The 18,117-nt window shown below is 38.8% G+C and overlaps 1 protein-coding gene across 2 annotated transcripts in view; it reads right to left on the minus strand.

Moving 5' to 3' along the window:
• The window catches only part of SEMA5A (semaphorin 5A), a 310,103-nt gene that overhangs the window by 285,815 nt on the left and 6,171 nt on the right, over positions 1 to 18,117 (minus strand). For both annotated transcript variants that reach the window (XM_054284906.1, XM_054284907.1), the window contains exon 2: positions 5,506 to 5,581. The gene's annotated coding sequence lies outside the window, so the exon portion shown is untranslated. The remainder of the gene's footprint in view (positions 1 to 5,505; positions 5,582 to 18,117) is intronic.

Genomic DNA, 18,117 nt, shown 5'->3' on the forward strand with positions numbered 1-18,117 from the left:
CCAGCCTCAGCTCATCATGGATCCTGGATATCACCATCTGCCCACTGCCTACAGAACACACTGCTGATTGGAGCCCAGCTCTGTATCACTAAATCCATCAGCAGAATTGGGCACCAGCACTGACAGTTGCAGCAGAGAATACAAAGAGCAGTTAAGTAACCAAGTTTCAGTCACTAACAATGAAAACAAAAAAAAGAATAAATGAAAGTGTGAATATTAGGGATAAATTCACAACAAACTATTTGCAGCTGAATAATCCAACACTACCTACAAGCACATGGGGAGGTGGGAAGAAAGAAAGAAAAAAATCACACAGAACAAATAAGATTTCCTAATTTCCTTTAATTTATAAAGGAAAAGGATTATAAAACTTTATTATGATTTATGCGCTCTCCTCATGATGTTCTATTGAATGCTCATGCTAAAGACAGCTCCAGCCACATTCTTTTAATAGCACTTGTAAGTTATGTTCCAGGACAAGTGCCAGTAGCTCATGATCCTCCTCTTATCGATTCTGCCTTGATGGAATGAAAACTCATTTTCCTGGTCTTGACACACAAAGCCCCTCTCTTGTATATTACAAACACATACATATAAAATAATTTGGGTAGTGGAAAGCATTTAACAAGATCAGGAGCAGCAATATGGCCAGACATAAGGCCAAACAAAATCCCCTCTTGGCAAAGAAGTTTTGTGACCAATCCTTGCCACTTCACTACTGCTGTAGCAGCTTAAATTTCTCTGGCTACAGGAATTATACAGGGAAGTATTTGTCCATGGGATAGTTCCATCTTACTGTGGATTTGCTTTTAATAATCAAGTAATTCTCTGAAACTAAAAAAAAAAAAAGGAAACAGGTAGTGCAACACACATACAAAGAAAATATGAGTCTAGTGGACAAAAAAATCTCTCAATATGATCACTCTGTCAGCCATATTTTTTTCCTATCATTTTCCTACCATCAATAGGAATCACCAGTTCAGATGACAAGCCAGAATACATTCAGGATGTTCAAAACTCCTATCTTCTGCTCAGAATTGGACCTCACCCCTTTGGTGCTCAGTCCAGGACACCAGTGATGAGTACATTTAAACCACAGGCCACAGAAGTTAAACTGATTAGAAGCTCACAGAAAAATTTAAAAAAAATATGATAGGAAAAATTTTCAGGGACACAAGACCCATTAGGGTGCCTCATCTAAGTAGCTGGGCAAGTTATTTGGGACAGCACAAAAAAAATCTGCCTCCCCACCTGATAGTGAAGTGGGAACTCTGGATCCAACATTTCTCACTCATAGTAGCAATGCTGGAACAGGCAAAGATGCCCAGTCTCCTAAAATCATAGCTAGCTTTGTCAAAGAGGTACTTAACTGAAGCTTCAGATGTCCTATTATCCCACTATACATCAACTTCTGGTTATAACATGCTCTGGGGTAACAGACACTTACCTAGGAGTCCCATTCTGCATAGCTGTTAGGGAACACACACAATTCATCTCACTTTCCTTTTCAATATTAATTGTTAGACTTCTAACTCAAGGCTATCTTTATCTTACCCCAGTACCAATCTGATTAATGGATGCAAACTTTTCACCTTTCAATTACACAGTAAATTTTCACTGCTTCATGAAACTGATTAATCCTGTCATATCCTTACCCATAGATAACTTAAAACATGTCTTCAGTACAGAACCAATTATCTTTGACCAATAAAGGAGGCATCCTTCCTTCTTCTTTTTTCCTTTGGGTCGTCCTTTTTTTTCTACCTATCAAGTCCTCTTAGGTGAGATCTTTTCACTGCAAGAACAGTGAAAAGTGAACTTTGAAACAGCACCATCAATCTCATGCTTTTAATATGTTACTCTTGGATTAATACTCAACAGGTTATATAGGACAAGTACTGGAAGTCCTCAAAAGCAAAAAGCTGAGATAGTCTGAAATATGTGCTAGAAGAAGCTAAAGGAAAACAAACACAGTTTGAACATGGGTGGTTGATTGGACGATCTGTTGCAGTCCCAAGCAACTGTCCCTCAGTGGCTCTGTGACAGTGACAACAGCTGTGCAGCACCCACCTGGGTCAGGTGTGGTGGGAACCACCGTGACACTCTGCAGAGAGGAAACATGGCCAATGTCCAGCACTCTTCCCCTGAATAATTGATTGTCTAAAAGACTACTTTAAAAGTCACAGACTGCCTGGAGAAAGGATTTTTGCTCTCTGTTCTGTTAAGCGGGTTTCCAAAAGAGAAATCAGCTTTGAATAAGTAAAGCACACTGTGCAGTGTCTAGGGGTAAGTGGCTACATTTACTTTAAACACAGTTAAAACAAAAACATCCATGAGTTCCTAGGCAATCAGGATACATTTTCTTACACTACTGGATATCAAATGTCAGAAAGATCCTATGGAGTAAAAACAACAAAAACAAATTAAAAACAAAAAATTCTTCTAATGCCATTAAGATCTCAAGGTAAACTCATACGACACTTTAACATAGAAGCATGAACAAAGAATTAAAGCATGAACATTTTCCACTAGCCCTTTTTCCAAAAGACCACTCACACAAAAACAAATTCTCCTCTTTCTTCCCTTTTCTTTTCTTTGTAAAATATGTCTCTGTTTGAGGAAGTGGAAACTTTCAAATGCACAGATGTTTGTGATTGCAGACTAGCAGCCTGCTGGGAGCCATTAATGGTGTAGAGAGTAAAGTTATTCAATCATCTATAAGTCACTTTTCAAAAGTGTTGCACTCAGTCGAGGGAGTGATTAATGGTGCCCAGCAAAGACACAGATTACCCCCTGCCCATGCAAACTCTTTGATTTTAATGCAGTTAAGCTACTGAAGTAAACAAACCAATTTGGGTGTTCAACGAGCTCTTTGTCTCATTAAAAATTATTTGACTAGACTAGTGGTAAAAGAATATTGCATATGTCCCCAAACTCAATTTGGCATTCTGTAATCATAGCAGCAATTACATTTGCAAAAAAAAAAAAAAGTTTAGAAATTAACAGTAGCAGAAAATGGTCAACCTTTCATTAAGGACTTTCATGATGGATTTTTGTGCATAACAAAATTAATATTTTCTAATCACCATGGTACAGCAAGCAAGCTTCTGTATGTTCCAAAGAGGCCAATAGCAACTACAGTCACTGGGCGAAAGTTTCAGCAAGTAGTTGCAAATCTGCTGTCCAAAAGCAGACAGCCCTCTACTCCTCCCAAGCAGGCTTCCTGCAAATTGCAGGCCCTTCATCCCTCGAGAACACCTGCTACAGTTTGATGTCCAGCTGAGCTTGGCACTTCATGTCAGGGCAAATTTTCCTTCCCTCCCTTGCACAACCAAAATGATGAATACGAATGCAGCAAGTTGAATTATCAAGGCTGAGGCATTTTGTTTCTTTATTTAAATGTCAGGTGCCCCATAATGATTGGAATTCACGTTCTGGCAGTAAATTTGAGTTCACGATACCCATGAATGTATGGCTACCTTTGTGCTCCACGCACATTCAGTGACTGCCTCAGAAACCACAAGGAGAACCCAGGCACTTCAGCAAAGCTGAAAGCAAACCTCTGCCCAAGGAGTTCTGGAGGGAGCACTCACCGTGGGCATGGCCTGATGACCACTTCAATTCTTTCTGAGGTGGTGCATCAGGACAGTGCCCCAGAGCTATTTGCAGTGCTAACACCACCAGCTCTGTGTGAACTCCCACACCCATCCTGGCCCTGAGAGGTGGCTGCAGCAGGGGCTGTGAGACACCTTCCTGTGCCACACCACAGCCTCAGGTGCCACTTTACAGCACCTTCCCTGTGCACATCACAGCCTTAACACTTCTACTGCTCAGCACAAGTGTTACTTTCTGTTATTCACAGAGTAGCAATGTTAAAAAATTACAAGACCTCATCTGAAGTGGAGCTGACAGCATTGCCATCCTTGGTTTTAGGAAATGTTACTGGACACGTATTTCACAATATATCAAAGATTGCTTTCAAACCTTCAAACAGTTATCAGAGTCTCATTTTTCATCACATTCCTCCCAACAAATTGATACCAGCCTTCCGCATCTTATGTCTGAGAACAATGTATCCATTTCCCACGCATCCTGATCAGCCTCTTCACTCTGAACTCACTCCAAACCCATCTCCTAACACCCTGCCACTTCCTGACCACTCCTCTCAACCTTTCTTTTATCCTTCTCACACAATTTTTAGTGCTTAATCTACACAAAGCCACCGCACCCCAACCTGACAGGAACTTGGTAAAACTTGCTTAAATTGAACAAAACGCAATGGATGGCAGGGAGAATTATTTTCCTTTGGCAGTACAACATATTCAGCATTTAAAAAACATAATAACAAAGACATATTCCAGATCAGGACAAATAGTACAGTTCATATACATATATGTGATGAGCATTTTAAGCTCCCAGTGTCTCATGATACAGGACTCCTATGTAGATGTTACTGTCTGGTAAATTTACAGAGGAGGATCAATCTATGATAGGAAAAGCACACAAAAGTGACAAAAAGAAACAAAGCTCAGTAAACAGGGGTAGTATTTTATTTTCTTTATCAACACATAATTTGAGGGGGAGGGTGGGAGATTGTTCCAGCTATGTCATCCTCAGAACAGATATAATCCATATCTGGAAGGCCAAAGGCTTGCTCCAAATGATATTATTACACAGCATTAGAAAGCAGATTTTTGTCACCACTCCCAGTTTTCACAGGTACTTCAAAACATGGGAGAACTTACAGTACCCAGACTGTCAAAGTCAGTGTGTAACAACTATAACCATCCAGGTTACTTTTACCTTATTTCTAACATTCTCATGTATCAATTTACTAACTCCTTTGTTGCACTTAATATGCAAAGAAACGTGCAAGGTTCTAATTAAAAATAATCACATATTTCCAGCAAGATGTATCTGCATGTAGCTTTGGTTCCAAATACAAAGTGAAATATAAGAGAAATGTGTTGATTTGCTAATGTATTAAAAAAGAGTTTACATTTTTACAGTATGCTTCCTTTTTGCTTTGTGTCCTACTTTCTGGTCTATTAAAAGATTTCTTTGCTTTTTAATTTAAATTATCTTCTCTTTACCTTTTCTTCATTTCTTAGTTGACAGGAAATTATTACTCCTCATGGAGAATGCTCTTCGATACATAAGACTGCTTTAAAGCTGCATTTAATTATTCTCACTCATTTCCTCACCTGAAGCAGTGGCAATGCTATCTATCCTGTTCTCTCAAAGGAGCTTCATACATAAATCAACCCTAAAGAATCAAAACCAAAGCATTAATTATTACTGTAAAACAGAACTGAGCTATGCAAGGAAGCTACAGATACTGAAACCTACAAATCTGAAGTCAGCATGAATGGATTTCTGTGTCAGTTCCACTACAACTTTCTTATTTGACCTCTGCAAAACACCCCTTGGTTCAATGCAAAGGACAAAGTAGAAAAGGCACACGGCGTTTTTTTGTCAAGATTTCTTTGTTAAAGCTGTCCTTACCTCTAGCACATGCAGCTTCTTATAGCTTCATCTTGAATGATGTCTTCTCAGATAAAAATCTTCTCCAGTCTGTAACCTGTCCACAAAAGTTGAGAAATTTCATTGTTTTCAATTATGTTTTGTAGAAAGTGGGCAAAGGTGATCTGACAGCATCGAGATAACAGCAGAGTGTTTAGAAGTCAATAAATGTTGTTAATGATTTCTATGCCTGATAGCTAAAATTGCAATTTTAGCTTCCTAACAGAGTCAGGAGACTGCAAAGAACTCAGTAAGGCACCAGATAAAGAAAAAAAGCCCCCTGCTGCTCAGTCAATACCCACTCTGAAATTATAAAAGCAGAAAGACAAGCCATTTTCTGAAGACAGTCCAGGTGTTAATCATACAAGGAAATAGCTCAAGGCATAACTTGCTCTTCTCTCCCTCATCATTTTTCTTTTTTAAATAAAAGCTTGTTTTTCTCACAGCAGTGTTTACATACAGCAAAGGCAGTGAGTTCTTACAACATCTCACATTTCAAATGTCGTTCAAGCTGTTTGTCAATCTGTCCTAAAATGTCATATCATAAAGAACTAGCCACATTTTCTACTTCTCATGCAAGTCTCCAGTTGTCACCTAAATAAGACAGAGAACTTTCTTACCCACATCTAAAGCATCTTTGTCTAAAATTAGTGCAAAAACTCACAACAATATGGGAATAATTTATTTCTGTGAAGCTTACATCCTTCTTATAAAAAGAGATGAACCATCTAAGCCACAGATGTGGTTGTTCAGAGAGATGAATCAAAAATGCTTTGCCCGCACAGGGTGCATTTACTGAGAAGCACAGAAGCTGAGGGGGAAGAGGAGTCCATGAATAAGCTCAGCCTTCAGAAGTTTTCTTTCCTCTAGCCCCCATCTAGGCCAGCACAATTGCTGTAGTTGAAATAAGCATTAAAATAGTAATTTTCAGGGAAGGGGCAGAAGGTGCTGTTGCCTTTTTTTTTTTTTTCTAAATCTTAGAACATAGAAGAATTTTGAACAATTTTGGTATCTCCAGTCTTTATTTTTATAAAATTCTGGTTATCTTAAATGTGTTTTTCAACTGTTCATGTTGCTGTTCACACTAAGACTAGAATAGGAGAGGAATTTTTTTTAAATCAGAGTACTAGAATCTTATTAGTGCTCAATTTTTAAAATTATTTTTAAAATGAGTTCACTGAACTTGGATATAATTGACCTATTTACCCATGCAGCACCTTCCACTGAAGCAGTCTGAACTCCTTTACAAAAGATTTCACAGGCTTGTACATATTAGTTTCTCCCTTAGACAGGAGAAAGGCATTATAGGCCCATATTTTCCTTAATCTGTTATTTATGTGCCTTTATAATAGGTGTCATGCTAAGACAATAACTACAACTTCATTAGATCTAATGACACAGCATTCAGCTTTCCCAAAATTCATCCTGTACTTAATACTTTCTTAGAAGGCTCATTTTGGTGCTTGCACTTACCCACATACATCAATTTCACTTGGAAAGTAAACCAGATCCACAGAACTCATTTCTGCTTCCAGCCAATGCACCCACTTTCAGCGTGGCTGCTGCCCTTGTAACTCTGCTCACTTTCATGGCTGTAACACTTGCTCCTCCAAGATGCAAATAAGAAGCAGAGATCCTTGTGACACCACACCACACTACAGACCCATTAATGCCAGGTTTATACTGGAGGGCAAAAGCTTACTTTTCTTCCTTATTTGTTTTTTTGGTTTTTTTTTTTTACTTATTGTTCCTACAATAGCAAAGACTTATAATTAAAAAAGCAAACTTGCTTAGGCCACTGGGTTTAGGTTTACTGAGCACTTCCATTTCCACAAAGACATGATGCATTTGCAATCACTTAAAATTACCTTTATTAAACACTTTATCTGTGTGGGTGTTTTCCTTGTCAGCCTTTTTAAAACACAAGTACTGCTCAATCTTATCACTGTTTTGAAGCCTGCCAGTAGTCTACTATGGCAAATAAACAGAATAAGCTTCTGCTACGAATCTTTGGAGAAATCACACTTCCATCTTACCCACTGTACTCGTTGTGTCCCCTTCAGTACACATGAATGGCTTTCTCTTCACTCTAGTCATGAATATTACACCTAAAAATCCAGCCTCTCCACCCCAGCATTACCTAAACTCTTACATGTGAAAGTAATGAAAATATCAGACATCATCTAAATTAAAAATGAATAATTTCTTTTATCACCCAAGAAACTGTTGGAATACTCACAAGTATTCAATATGACAAGGAATTGCTGTTAAAAAAAACTGTGACCAAAGCAATAAAGATCTGCAGATGAATCTGAAAATGTGAAGCAGCAGTCTCTCACCTTACAGATAGTGTTAAAAAGTCAGAAGTCTATTTATAACCTCCAAACCATTAAGTAACACTCTCTGAATAAAAAAAAAATATGATCACATACAGTTAAAATATAAAAAATAAAGGAAACCATCTTTTTCCTAGGTGTTTGTCCCCTAGGAGAATATTTACATATACACAGAGTTCTGTCGTCTCTCTTCCACACCCTGCCCACACACATAGTCATCTATAGAGAGAGTGAGAAACATATGCTCTCGTTTCCCTATCTGAAAACAAACACAATAACTAACACCTGTACTCAGTAATTATGTCATAAGAAAATTCTACCTTATTTCTACAAGTCATTCCAGTGGGTTTTAAAGAAACCTGCTGCCCACAGTTATTAAAAATCCTGTGTCCTGCTATTGCTCCAGAAACAGGAAGAAGAGGGTAGAATAAATGGAAAAAAAAGCTCAGTACAGACTTTCCCCATATGACACTCATCAGAACCTACTGTAATTTGCATAAATATTCAAGTAATTAATCAAACCATAATACCCAAGCTCTGTTTCTCCTCAAGATTAACATTCCCCTAATGCACAGATAGAACTTTCCTTCAAGCTTCTTTGGCCAAACTCTACTGGAATGCTACAAGCAAAAGAGAATAATGTGAAATAAATCACACTCAAACCTGCCAGCTGGCTGTGTGTTTATATGTATTATCAGAAATAAGTCAGGATCTACTAATACTCCCAGCTGAAGTCATCTGGAATTGTGCCACTGACTTCCATTCACGCAGAACCATGACACTAAACATCTCTGGCTAAGGCTTTGTTTTAATTCCTACGAAACACGTCTCACATTTTGATGCCATATAAAGAACCACAGTAATAACAGTAAGGTAGCCTTGCATAAAACCATAAAATGTTTAAAATAAGAATGTTGAGACCTGCTTGAATAACAGAGGGTGCTGAATACAATTTAGTGCATGTGACCACCTGCAGTACTATATCCAGGATACAATGCTAAATTTAGATTTCTGGATGAATGCCCACTGTAGGATATGCTATTTTTACTAAGTTCTGACATGTCTGTCCAATGGCACATCTCCATTTCTGAAGTGGTACTGAAAAGCTATTAAAGCTTCCAGTTACCACTTGGCTCAAAACTGCAAATTATGAGTACTTTCACTATACTGTTCTTCACATTCTGATTGACTCTACACAATAGAATGTACAAATAAAAGCAAAACAAACACCTAAAAGCAGCATAAATAAAAAGGGCCCCCTCCCCCAGAACCCTCTCATCAAAACACAAACTAATAGTATTTTTTATATATTAATGCAATTTTCATTTCAATGCACAGAAAAGATACAGAAGTAGCCTTTTCCTTCTCGGCAGACTCTTACACATGTCAAAATAGAACCAAAAATGTAACAAAAAACCCCATGCTGATACATGTATCACTGTATTTCCCATAATAACATGGATTTTGGGGGCCCTCAAAAACCACTCATCAAGTTTCAATTTAGACCTGTAAGCCACAAAGTACATTGAAAAAAAATCCAGCTTTACATATGGTGGGAGCTTTTTTGGTTTTTTGTTGGTTTTTTTTTAAACACATGAATATACAGAGTTTTCCCAAGGAGGTATTTTTAGCAAGGTTAGAGGGTTAGCAAGTTTGGAATGAGCTTTAGCAGTTTAAGATTTCTATCTTTCCACTCACATGTGCTTCTTCCCTCTCCTGCCATTTTTCAACAGGTAGAGTTCTGTGAGAGATCTTCCATTATGACAGATTTAATACATATTTAATAATAGAGACTTAAATATGGGCATGGTATTTGGCATGCATCCTGAAGCAAACCATGAGACTTGTCTGCCACTCTGCAGTGAGGACAACACAGCAGTCAGGGAGAAATGTCAGCCAGAAACTGTTACATGAAGCATAAAACCCCCTGAGAATGAAAAGGCCTTTATTTATTAAATCAAATGCAAATCTTTCATTCTAATACTTTGGATCTGTTTTTGTGGATTTTCTCAGGTATACTTAATTAAACCCACTCATCAACACCAACTTTGCTCAAAAGAGCAATTAATGAATATGGCACAGAAGCAGCTTAGCCCTGGAGGAGTCTCTGACATTTGTTTGTAGTGAAGACTGTTCATTAATTGCTCCCCTCATTCTAAACCTCTAAATGATATTTTTGACACAATACTACAAGTCATTGTGACTTATTTCTCAAACTAGCAACATATGCACTATGTTAGGTTAATAAAACTACCTTTGAAAGGTTTACAAGAAGATATTTAAAGACACAGGGGGAAAAGGAAAGTCTGGATGTGCTGACAGTGGAATAAAGAAGCTGTATTGAATTTTTTATTATTATCTCAGAATATACTTTGTATTACAGATAATTCAAGCAAATATTTTGTGTTCCATATTCTCCACAATAAATAGAACTCAGGCAGAAGTCCACCATGATTTTCCAACCTATTTCAACTGCGTTCTCACACCAAACTGAGCATTATGAGTACCTCATAAGTCTTCTGATGATCCTAAGTTCTCAGACAAATGAAAATATTGGCTTTTTGACTGCTTTGGTAAAAAATATTACATTTTTATTTTTCCAGAAATAAAAGGTGGAGAGTAAAGAGTCTGGGTTATGAAGCAGCCACACTAAACCAAGGACCTCTGTCCAAGATATAAAACCAAGTTGTTATCATTTAACACTGAGTGCATGCTCTTATTTATGGGATGGTTTTGCTGCTCTCTTTTGGGTTCCACAAACCAGGATGAATTTCCTAAGTTTGAAAAATTAACTTGTTGATTTCCATAACACATACAGAGGATCATATCATCAACATTAGACTTCTACTGCAAAGCAGATAATAATTCACAAAAGAAACACAAAGCAAATTTAAAAAAAGGTGCATGGAAGTTCATACCTGGAGAACAGCTGAAAGCCCTGTAGATCCACAGACCTTCAACATGCAAAGGAGAACACTGTCCACCCCCAGAGCTGGTGACATTACTTCAATTAGCCTGACCCAGTTTTCCAACTTGGAATTTCGTTTCTGTAGTTCTATTATATAGCAAGTCCTCCTGCCTGCCAAATATTGACATTAACACAGCCATGAAGCTTCAAGCAGCTATGTGTGTGAGAAACTCTAGCTAACTGTGTGCCTCTAAGCACTAAAGAAAAGCAGTGCAGCAGCAGTGGAAATGGTTAGCTGGCACCTTGCTTTTTGATCCAGTCCAAAAGGAGTCTGATGCTGGAGCAGTCAGGGTGAGAGGGTAACACTGTGCGCCCAGTGTGCTGCCAGGTGTGTAGTGCTGGAGAGAAGGGAGAAAGGCTTTCACAATTTTGCAGTTGCCCATCTGCTAGCTCCCACCACACTGCCCTCATATGGCACACAGGCTCTGGTTTCCTCTGAAGCCCTCTATTCCCACTCACCCAAAACATCCTATCCCACCTGTTATTTCTACCAGCTGTTTCTCCCCTCTTGCCCACCACCTACACCATTATCTTTGCTCCTTGAAAAATCCCCACCCACCTACACACCAGCAGCTGCCCTTCTCTGTCCTGAGCTTCAGGACACAAAGCAGCAGGAAAAATCCTGACAGCTCTGTGAGTGCCAGCAGGCTCCTGCCAGCCCAAGCCCCCTGCTTGCTCAGAGTTCAGTATTGACAGCAGTACACTCAGCCTGGGCTATGGGAATGCAGGAAAGGTGACCTGCATGTCTTGCATGTGATAGCACTAACAGGACATTTGGCAACCTCCTGATGGCAACCTTCAGCTTGCTCACAGACATAATTTCCCCTGCTGGGACACCATCTTGGCTGACTCACTGCAGAGTGAAAGCAGAGAAGAGCAATTCCACCTAGTTACAAAATTCACAAGACGTTCTTACCACTGATGGATTAGGCAGAGAGAGAGCAATCAGCTAACAACACCAGAACTTCTAGAGAACTATTTGTTCATTAACACAATTACACACATTTAACCCAAAGCAGAATGCCGGAGTGCCCCAGCCTGCCTTACGCTTTGGACATTATCCTGCAAAGGACAGATCTAGATCTACAAGAACTGAGCCAAATTACTGAACATTAAAGCAAGGGATATTCTGATTTGGCTTGGCCTTAAAATGTACACACAGCAAAAAGGAATTCAACAGAGCATAAGAGCTCATTTTATTAGCATTGCTAATCTAAAATGAAGATAACAAACAGTGTAGAACTTTTATTTCCAATTTTTTTTTAATGAAGTAGTGCTAAATGTCAACCCTCAATATTCCACCCCTCTTCATTAACATTAAGCAACCTAACGTTTAATTAAGAGCCCTACAAAAGCAACATATTACAGCACATTATCTTAATTACCATACTAGGACCTACTGATGCCACTTTCAGAACTGCAGCTGCAGTTTGAGGCAGCAGAACCTGAAGAATTTAGAAATTAAAACATAACAACTGCACTTCAATCTTACAGAACACAAACATTTAATCACTGCCTGTAGTAAGAGCATGGAAATATATACCATCAAATCAGAGGCAAACTGTGGAGAAACATTTGCACTTACAAAGTGTTCATCAGCTTTCAGAAAAGTATATGTGTACATTAGCGTAGTCCAATTAGCCTGTCCATGTTTCTGGTTCATCTAAATTAACCTAACTTCATCATTTACAAAAATTCTTCTGATTCAATTATATTTTCTGAATCCAGTTAAATCATTTAATCACATCTGCCTTTAAAAGATCTCACTAATAATGAAAGATTAATTCAAATGGTATTTCTTTTATTAACTTTTTTCATTCTCCAGCAAACGTTGCTGCATTTATCCGTGCAGTCCAACTTGCTAGAATAAAGTTAAGAAGCTTATGAATTTTGGATAATACACAATCAATATTTGATACCAATATTTCTTTGTTCTTCAAAGTGATGAGCTCTTCAGAGCTCAAAATAGAACTATCAACTATCAGAACAGTGTCCTGATCTCTGTTTCAATTCACTTTGTCTTCAGAACAATCTTGCACACTAATCACTGGATTGAAGCTAAGAAGTTCTTCCCACCAGAAAGGCCTCTCTCTCCTTCCACTATTACTTTGTGGGATACTACAGCACCAATCTGACAATACAAATGAAGAGATTATTATCTAGTATCTAGCCTGAGAATGAAAAGGTGCCACTGCTTGACAAATTAGTATAGACAGCAAAACTGCGGTGAATGCATGTGTGTAGACAGGGGAAAGCAAGCACCCCTGCAAATATGTGGAAGAACTGTAAGGTGAGGTTAATTTTGACCATTCATAGAGTAAACCAGGAAGCATTTATAGATGCTGTTTGCAAGGAGTTCTTTAGAAAATTACATGTGTCACACATTTTGCTATTAATATTAATCTTTTAAAATACAGATAAGTTTTACTGTAAGGAGGGAACACTACTATGAACCAGTTATCTAGCTAGAATAATTTTGGTCACTGAGCCCCATCCAACAATTTCTACACAAAATTATTGCTCAAATAAGTTCTGTCTAGCACATTGTTAATTTAATTCATATACATTTGTCGCACATTACTAAAGTAACTATCAACGCTGTAGTTTTACTTCAGATATGTGTTATACTTCATTTTCCCTTGATGGGTCAGAACCTTGAATGAATGGAACATGCGATCTACAGGTTACAGGCAGCTGCCTGTAACAGAAATGCCAGAGGGAGGCAATTAGCTTAATTAGCTTGTGTCTCCAGCTTGCTTTAAGCCACACTATGTAAGACACCAGAATCACTGAATCATGGAATGGTTAGGTTTGGAAGGGACCTTAAAGATCATGGAATCATTAAGATTGGAAAATACCTCCAGGGTCATTTATTCCAACCTTTGGAACACCCAACCAACCTCCTGATGGAGCCTTTGATGGAACACCCCCTTGTCCACTAAACACAGCACTAAGTGCCATATCCAGTCCCATCTTGAACACTCAGAAACTGTAACTCCACCACTTCCCTGGACAGCCCATTCTGATGCTTAACCACCCTTTCAGTGAAGAAATTCTTCCTGATGTCTGACCTGAATCTCCACTGGCCCATCTTGAGGCCATTTCCTCTTGTCCTGCTGCTTGTTGCCTGGGATAAATGCCAACCTCTACCTTGCTACAACCTCCTTTCAGATAGATCATCTAGTCCCAAACCACCTGCCATGGCCAGAGAACCTTCCACAAGACCAGGTTACTCAGAGTTTCATCCAGACTGGTCTTGAACACCTCCAGGGACTGGGAGTTCACAACTTCTCAGGGCAATCTGCTCCAGTGCCTCACCACCCTCAGTCACAGCAGAGAATTTCTTCCTAATATCTAATCTAAATCTACTCTCCTTTATCTTAAGGCCATTCCCTCTTGTTCAGTCACTACATGTCCTTGCAAAGAGTCCCACTTCAGCTTTCTTTAAGGCCCCTTTTAGGTGTTGTGAGGTGCCACAAGGTCTCCCCAGAGCCCTCTCTTGTCCAGGCTGAACAGCTCTAACTCTCTTAGTCAGTCCTCACAGGAGAGGTGCTCCAGCTCTGCTCTCCTCTGGACTCATTCCAACAGGTCTGGAGACATTAGAAACTTGGCAAGAGTTAGCAGTAAATCTTTCAGGACTTACTGAAGTAGAACTTTGAGTAAAGAAGGTTTAAAGAAAACATAGTTCACAGATGATATTTAAATACAGTGTCTACAAAATCTTCTCTATAGGACTGCAAGTGTGAAAATACTACTGCCAGAAGTATAAGAAGTATCATTTCAATGATTCTGAATATTGACTTGCATCCTTCACTTCCCATGCTGAGCTACAGTTGAATGCACTGGGAGTGATCTTGCCAGAAAAAACTGATTCCATCCATAGATGCCCTGGGGCAAGGATGCTATTCTTCCATTCACTTTTGAACACCTGGGTATATCCCCTAGAAAAACTGGATTATGGAAAATTGATGCAACAACTTTCTCTGTAGATGAGTTCCTGGGATCAACACGCAAGTGTCGTCCAGAAAAATTGGATTCATAACCCAATGTGCAACAAGCCAATAATTACACACTCAGGGGAGATATTGCTTATTTATTTCAGAGTTGCACAAGCGTGGGTGCTCAGTGATACTACTCAAATCAAGCATGCCAGCCATCAAAACTTTTTACTATTATATATATATATATCTTAGCAAACAAAGGAATTAGCATTCATTGGCTATCAGTTACATAGTTCTCTTATTAATGAGTATTCTGTCTATTGGTAAATTATTCTCTTGCTTCCCATGCTAATTAGTCCCATACTCAGTGCTTCTCTTCTTTTGAGTCAGGTTTTCTTGGGTCAGCAGTCTGAGTTGGTGGCCACAATCTGCCCCTGCCAGAATTACCCTTTACCCAGACAGAGCTGAATTCTGCCCCTGCCAGAATTACCCTTTACCCAGACAGACTGAGCTGATTTCAGCACAGTCGCTTTGTTAGTTTCTTCATTGTCTTGGGAGTTCTGCCAGATGTCTTCATGGCCCTTAAATTCTGCATTCTGTGTGTTCACTATCAGTGGTACATCCTTCTTCCCAAGCTTTGTTAACCTCCCCCTAGGTCTGAGATCACTGCAGCATGTCCAGCCCTAAACCTTAACAAGGGAATTCTACCAACAAGTAATTTGTTCTTCTAACAACTGGATATCACTTTGAGCTTGCCTGTTAGCTGCTCTGTGTTTCATGGATTACATCACCCTTCTTGTTGATTAGGCTTAAAACTATAGAAAGATGAAATATCAATAAACATTCCTTCTTAAGAAAATTTTACATATTCCACATGTTGCAACATAAAGACTACAGTTACAAGCCCAAATTCTGTTTAAATGGTGAATCTTGGGAACTATTGTGGCAAAAAGAAGCCAAATGAAACACTTCAGAAGAAGCCACTAGTTTATATATCAGTTGCCATTGCTAAAGCTGAAGAGATTATCTTCTGCTCCTCACTTTCTCCCTGGTCACCTGCCTGGCAGAGCAATTCCAAACTCATTTCAGTCACAATATAACACATAAATCTGAAAAATATAATACTAAGTCTTGTTAATTCAATCCTTCCCATTCAGTCACAAAAGTAAGGCTCCTATGAGCATTCCAGTTCACACAACCCTAAGTGATTTTAGGGCAAGTACGACAATGAAAGTAAAACCAGATGCTACTACTAAGCCAAAGGTTGTAGTTTTTTTCTCTTCTTAATGTTTTGGGATGAAAGGTGGCATTAAAGTATCTAAAAGGCAACATGCATGATATTCACAAACAGCCAATTTTATTCAAAGACTGATCATTCCAATTATCAACTATCTATAGATATTAATACAAACACAGAAACTCTATTCTTCAAATGAAGATTGATTCATAGAAATTAAGTTTTTATGTGGAAGCAAGAACGTTCAACACATGCAAAATTTCTTTTAATGCTTAGAAAGTTTTAGTCCCCAAATACTCAAGAAGGAGACAAGGTACCCAGACATTACAAAGCAACACTTTTCACAATGTAGAAAAGGACAAGAGAAGACAAGCAACCAACTTAGCAAGAAGCAAACCAAAGCTGCAAGTTAAAACCAGAAATCTCTAGATCCTCAGGTTTCATCTGTAATCAGGTTCTCTAGACTAGATCTACAGCTACAGACAAGTATTTGAAGGTGTCAGTGCGTGCACAGAGCTGGGAACAGGCCTGGTGTCAACTGCTCCACTTACTGCATGCCACTTCCAAAATTTTCAGTGTTGGCACTGTTAGAAATTTGGGGCTTATAAAAAAGATCAAGGTTGATGAGAGTACCAGGGAAAAAAAACCAAACCTCTTGTTTAAATTACTTTTTTAAGGAAAATGCTAAATCCCAAAAACCAACCATCACATGCAATTATAAATCAGGTCTAGTTTATACAGAATTTACAGTAAATCTGAAAGGTAAGTTAAGCATATGAACCATTCCTCAAAAACTAACAAATGGAGTTCCCTATATTTCCAGTTAAACAAGTCTTATATTTCCCCTTATTAAAATATCAGTGATATGACTCCACAGCAAATTAGTTCTTTTTTTAACCTTTTGGTAAAAAAACAATTACAACACAGCAGCTCTACAAGTGAAGCTGAAGGACAAGCTTTGTCAACAGCCATCCTATAAAAAGGCCTATGTGTCCTTTTCCCAAGAGGCAGAGAACCATTGCCAGCAATGAGTTCACAGGGGCACTCTAAGAAAAATAACATGCTTGCTCAAGTTATTTTAAGAGCTCTTTATGATTGTGGGTTTGAGAGCAAAATATAAAGGCTCAAGTTAAATATCAGAATTAAGTGTTTACCTCTAGTTCAAGATTATTTTTCTTCAAAATTCAATACTGATCTCATTGGCCTTCAGATTAAATAAATTTGCAAAACAATCTCTCCTGACAATGATAGATAAGTGAGCAAAAATGGAATGTTCTAATCAAACCTACTTGCAAACTCGCCTAAAGAAAGACTACTGGAGGAAAAAATTAAGTTCCCCCACCCAGACCATTAATTTAATGTAAAACAATAGACCACAATGCCAAAAAGAACAACAATTCAGCTCTAGAGCCCAGGTCTCTTTTTGCTATTGTAGATGGTTGCACTTTTTTTTTTTGCAACCAGCCATTAAAGGATGATGCCCAGGCTCCACTGGGTTGCCTTCTATATTAAAGATACAGCTAATGCATAGGCAAAGAGTCTGACACTATGCGCTTAGGAAAGCAACAGAAGATAAACTGGAAAATCCAGCAACTTTCTTGGACAATTCAAGAAACTGTAAATTCTGACCAAGACTTAAAACAGAATTACATCAGTTAGACAAGTCTCCAGAGGCCAGGGTAGCAGCATTTTCAGACTTGTACCCATATGCATCAAGAGAAGTTTTTCTTCCCACAAACACCAACTTCACCTCTTGTGTGTCTCTAGAACTGTACACATGAACTCATGCTCCTGGCACATAAATGTAGAAGGATTTTGAGGCTTTCTACTATCAATTCCAACAGCATGCATCAGAACCTATTACCATTTTTCAGTAGAATAAGGTCTGGCAGACAAGCTCTGGAAGACTGAACTTCAGTATTTAACAGGTTATTACCCTGCATTTCCCCACTCCGGACACACTCAAGGGCAGTGCAACGAGGCGTTGCTGCTCAGGTACCTCGCTCCTCAGGGGGCAAGTTTAGCCTGCTGCTGAAGGCAGGCATGCAGCTGTGCCTCAGTCCATGGGCAGCCTCCACAAGAGGGCTTGCTGCCTGTTATACAGCTGACATT

Source organism: Melozone crissalis, unplaced genomic scaffold, assembly GCF_028551555.1.
Source record: "Melozone crissalis strain CALT ecotype California unplaced genomic scaffold, PUWL_Pcris_2 ptg000042l_1, whole genome shotgun sequence".
Taxonomy (NCBI): Eukaryota; Metazoa; Chordata; class Aves; order Passeriformes; family Passerellidae; genus Melozone; species Melozone crissalis.